Source organism: Centroberyx gerrardi, chromosome 9 (genome assembly GCF_048128805.1).
Source record: "Centroberyx gerrardi isolate f3 chromosome 9, fCenGer3.hap1.cur.20231027, whole genome shotgun sequence".
In the NCBI taxonomy this organism is placed as follows: Eukaryota; Metazoa; Chordata; class Actinopteri; order Beryciformes; family Berycidae; genus Centroberyx; species Centroberyx gerrardi.
In genome coordinates this window covers 31050214-31056213 of record NC_136005.1, presented here as the reverse complement: position 1 = coordinate 31056213, position 6000 = coordinate 31050214, and positions in this window count along the sequence as shown.

Below are 6000 nucleotides of genomic sequence, written 5' to 3'. Positions count from 1 at the left end.
TAAAACTCCACATGTACTCTGGGTGCTCTTATCAGTATCTGCACAAACTGCATACAAATCAGGCCAGGATCAGACGCCACAGCAAAGGTCTCCACTTAAAAGGCTGGCTAATTGCTAATTGGGTAGCGAGGTTTGAAGCGGGCTCCGCTAACGAGAATTAAAATACGGGGGCGCTTCATGCCTCTGAAATGTCTCAGCCTTCTTGGTGACATGCCCAGGAGCTGAAACACACAGACAAAAGCTGCTGCCGTTAGTAGGACTTTCTCAACTGAGCTTCAGAGGCTCGTGCTTGTTTGGCTATGTCGACACAGCTGGTTGTAACACTATATAATGGCTAAACATGTTACAGTACATCAAAACATTTTTTTTATCTTTCAGTGATGCTAAAATGCACTCCCTTCTCACTGAAATGTGATGTGTTCAGTCTGGATCAATGTAATAGATAAGGTCCAAGCTTATGCTGCATCTTAGGCTGTATTTACAGGTACAAAATCAAATTTGAACTCTGTTACATGGATATGATATTCTCCTGTCTGTCTAATACTTCACATGGCCATAAGAAGGTCAGATTTATGTTTCAGTGAGTTAAAAATTTGATGTTTTGTATCTGTCTAAATGCTTCCATTGTCCTAACATCATCTTACTTGAACAAAGAGGATCTTAAGGTTCCCAGATTCTGTACAGCTCCACTGAAATATTGATGCACTGATGCTGATAATGGTAGGTAGGTATAATTGGTAGGGAGGAGAGGATTCTTATTGACTCTCATATACAGTATATCAGCATTTCTTGTGCTACAAAATGTCTGTAATAACGTGGGTGGCTCATATATTCTATATTGCCAGACATCCAACTCTGGGTCGTATGCGTCTATCTTCTTATCCTATATGTCGCCATGATCAGCTAAAGTGACACTGGGTCCACTTGCTCCCTATCTAGCTATGAGTACAGTTCATTACAGCACCTCCTCATCGGCAATGTAATAACATGGGTAGCGCGTGTGAAATAAGCCAGTTCTAGTGATTCTCAACCTTTTTCATATCAAGGACCCCAAATTTAGTACTCCCATTGAGATTTTGTCTCTCGAACCCAAATCTGAGAATATGTTTATTGTTGGATACAATTTTGTCCAGAATTCCATGACTGTCTGTATTGTAGGCAGAGAGATAACAGTGAAGCTATGATCAAAACAGTCATACTTCTACATTCTCTAAATGTGTTAACTTCTAGACAATGAAATAATGTTGAAGTTTAACAATTCATCAATTTGCTGGGGACCCCCTGGAACCCCCTCAAGGACCCCTGGTGGTCCCCGGACCCCACGTTGAGAACCACTGGATTAGGGTATAAGCAACGTTTATCATTGACTGTAAACGACAGCACTTTATACCCCAGTGCTAGTGTGGTTGTGTTATGTTACACAAAATTATATTCTGTATTGGCTCTCTGATTGGTTTGTGTATGCAGCGCTGTTTGGAAGGGAGGTGAGGGGTGGAGACAGGTTTTGTCTTTGTTTTGATTTAGATTCCTTATCTGTCCTCATGCCTACGGGGGGTGAATACATAGGATAACTTTAAAGTTACTGGTCATCTAATATATAATTGCTTTTGACCAAGGGAGATATTTTGGTAAGCATGGTCTCAGATAGAGGTACAACATTCAATCCCCTTTGACATCGCTCTACTGGGAAACAAAATGGCAGGTTGGTTAGAGAGGCTGCCAAGTACTCAAAAGGTTGTTGGTTAGTGTCCAGTAGGGGTGCCGGGGTAAAATGAGCCACTTTTTGCATTTATGTGCTACTACAAATGTTTAATCATGCTATGTATACTTTAGGTTGTTGGGCATCCATGGAAAATAAAACATTTTCTTTTTACAGGTATGACCCATTCAAAATAGCATAAGAATGGGGCAAGTTGAGCCCTACTGGGGTAAAATGTTACACAAATTAAAACTTTTATTTTTGTCTATTCACAAGTCAGTCAGTCAGTCAGTCAGTCAGTCAGTCAGAGATTCATTCATAACCTGTTCTTGGTACATCTCCTTTGGCAATTTTCTCAATATACTGTATCTCTTCAGTGTCAAGATCAAATTGACTTCCAGTCTGACTCTTCCTTGACTGCTTTTTACATCCTCCAGAGGGCTGAACTTAGACTTGTGGCATAATGATATCTGCTCTGTAATATTAGAGAACACCACATGAACACATACATGTGTTTAAATTAACTACATTTTAATAGAATGTAAATGTAATTAGATGGCTCAACTTGCCCCAGGGCTAGTGGCACATTTTACTCCACAGCTATTTTGATAAAACTGCTTCACACAGCAACTCAGGCCCACAGTTATGCAAAGTTTAGGACCTCATATTGTAACCTATAAAGCCTTAAACTACTATATATATATATATATATATATATATATATGTGTGTGTGTGTCATATATATATTCATATATATATACATGTGTGTGTAAATATATAGGCCTATATGTAAAGCTGCATACCTATCTATTTCCATTTAGATACAAGAATCATTTACAATGATGAAATCATCTGACAGTATATTTCAGGGAAACAAATTATTTTGTGTATGGTTACCTTGAAAAGGGAGGTGGCTCATTTTACACACAGGGTGAACTTACCCCATTCTCCCCTACTGCTGAACTGCCTCTGAAGAAGATCACGTAAATGTTAACAAGAATGCATATTATTTCAGGGTTTGGCACAGCAGATGATTGGAATATGCACTGTGAAAAACATAAGCAATGCTTTGAAGCAAATAATATAAAGGAAGATAAAGGTTTTCCACTGTTGTTAAAGTGGCAATTAGGAGTTCCTCATCTTTTTTAATTACATCACCGTCTTTGGTGCTAAGCATACACTGCTGTGGTGTTTCTGCACTGCCCTTCCCAGAGATCACCTGTCAATCAAACAGTGTGTCCAGTACTGTGACGTCTGTTTCCATTTTCTGTTGATGCAGTTTGAGTTTCTCTGTTCAGCCATGGTGGCTATCACTGCTCATGATAACTACCCAGTTCTTCTATTTATTCAAAACAAACTTTAAACATAAAATGCTTCCTGTGTTTTCTTGGGAAACAGCAAAAGTAAAAGGTTTCATGAAATGGCTCTAGGTTGAATCACTGTCACTGTGTCGTTGTGTTATATCAATTGGTGATAGGGAGATCAAAATTAACATTTATTATATGAAAATGTCACAGATTGTTACTTTAAGATGATAGTCTCATAGATACTTCTGAAATGATTCAGCAGGCGACCAGACCTGACTACTCTATCTCAGCTGTGCTTAAATGGTTGGAAAGAACAGGAGAGCAGCTATCTCAATACTACAAGTGGGGATGGATGCATCATGTGGTAACTCAGGGTCATCATGCCTTCTAAACATAGACCCAGGATGTTGGAGGAGAAACTTTGTCTGGTGGCCAGCCTTTGACCAGGAGACATGCCAAAACCTGCACCTCTTCATCAATGGGAATAGCCAACACAGCTATGGTAGAGGATACATCATAGCTTTGTGGGACCTTTCACAGGCATGACTGTAACCATGAATTCCTCAACATCTGCTCACACCACAGATTTTCCCCAGAGGGCTTTTTGCTCAAACTGGTGTTCCATAGCATTTACCATGCATTCACAGTGTGAACAACACGTCACAACAAGTCAGCAGAAGTCCATCAATTTCTTATAGAAGTGTGGAAAACTTGGCCAAAGTGTGGACAGTCAACAAGCTTGTCAGCCGTGAAAAGTTAGCCATGGCTGAACTTTTTATGGCTATCGGATTTCCACACTTCCTTGTTTACCTACCAATGTGATTTAGTTTCAAGCACAATAGTTCTGCCTGGCAAGTGTAAAATGGACAAGGAGTTGATTACATCCATTCAATGCTTCCCAGTTCTCTATAACTTTTATTTGAAAGACCAGAGGAATAAACGTCTCAAAAGCAATGCTTTGTGAACAAACATTGCAAGTACTTAAGAGCTTACCGTTGGGTTCGATGGTAAGCTCTGAAGTAATTTTTACGTTTTTTTCTGCCTATTTTCAATTAATGCTACCTAATTAGCGCTTGCTAACTAGCTATCTTAAACCATCAAAACGATGTAACATCATGAAAGTCAATAGCAAGATGATTTGTCTCTTCGAAGCTGCAGCCATGCAATCAAAGCCTGTCACACAATCATCAGAATAGAGTGACCCATCAACCCAGTTGCTTGCAGTACGGTTAGTCATTGATACTGGGACACATTTCATATTGGAGAGTTTCAAACTTTCCTCAGGAACAACAGTATCATGCATGTAACCTCAAAACTGCTAGAAATGGTCTAGCGGAAAAGTTTGTGTTGAACCAGACAGGTTCCAGACAGGATCCTGCAGTGTAGTATTAAAGAGAAACAGTGTTAGTGTGAAAAGGAAATGCAGACAGAACAGAACCTCTTTCTACTACAGCTGAGGAGATCTGGAAGTAGTGGCTTACCTGAACAACCTACTGTACATCTGGTGCATCTACCAAGGGAAACTGAACAATCACCAGAAAAATCTTAAAATGAATCCTAAGACATAACACGTAACCAGGGAAGACATTTCACCTGTTTGTACCAAATCCTGCATTTTGAACAAGCTGGAGAGGTAAAAGAGACTTTTGGTTGATGCCTGAAGCATCAATTGTTCTAAAGATCAGTGGTTTTCAGATTGTTTTGCTTTGTCTGAACTTGCCAATGAAATTGCGAACCATTGTATTCAATACATAATATATTATCCACAATGTGTTCTTTAGGGTTTTTCCGGTTCGCTTTCACAAAGGCAAAAATCAAACGATCCAGAACTTGTAAACAAAGCCATGTGGTTGTAAATGTTGTTCGATTATTGTTCAGACAGTTGGTGTGTAAAAACACAACAAAACCCTTGCAATTTCTGCCTGTACTACATCTTACATCATGGAACACATGATGTAATTTGGAGGCATATCAGCAAACACTGGGACCCCTCATATTAACATCTGTCAAGAATGCGGGTATTATAAATACTATTAGAAATAATTTAATAATACAGGCATTTCAAGGAAGATGCTCTGCAATCAGAAGATCTTATCACAGAAGAAGAAGAAGGGTGGCTCTGATGAGATCCTACCACAACATTTCCATTGTTGGTGCATACTATGGAGCTGACAATTTCAAACCACCATCACCAAAATCACAAAGATTTGATCCATGCAAATGCTACTTTCACCAGTCACCAAAACAAGAGGTGAAGATGTTTTTAACCAATAAAATGCAGTGTAAATGGTACGCTTTTTTACTTGACTACTTCAAAATAACATTAAAAACATATTTGGTTGGTATGCATGCAGAATATGTTCTTTCGACCTAGCCATGCAAAAAAATAAATAAAATTATTTAACATTTTTGGCTTGTAGAGTGCCTTGGAACTCCTTCTTTTTCAATGAAACTTCATGGTCCACTTGCACCTGATGTGAACCCTTAGAGGCCTAGAAGTTCCCCACAGTTGAATTGTTTTATGTGTGACATTCCCAGAGGCCGCTGGAAACCTGGAGAGAATGAATGGTTTGGAAAGGCATAGGATAGGCGAGGGAATAGGGACATAGACATGTTCAAAAGTTCCAGTGAGCTGTGTGTTAATTTTACTGAAATATAAGGTCAAAAGCTTTTCTATCCAATAAACACAACATATATATAGAGATATTCATACAGGTCCAGAAATTTCCAGGTCCAGAAAATGTTGGTTCAAATGTTGTACAGCAGTATTTTTTTTTTCTACCCAGTCAAAACAGTACTGCGACCCACTTTCAAATCACAGCCCACTGGTTTAGAAACACTGCTATAGACACATTGCTAAAACATCTGTCACCATCAGATGTCTATGTTCACGCTTTGTCATTATGTTACTTATGTATCTGTCACATTACAGGTGGTTCAGCCTGCAAATCACATACTGGCTGCTAAATACAGCCCAGTCAAGATGCTCTCTCT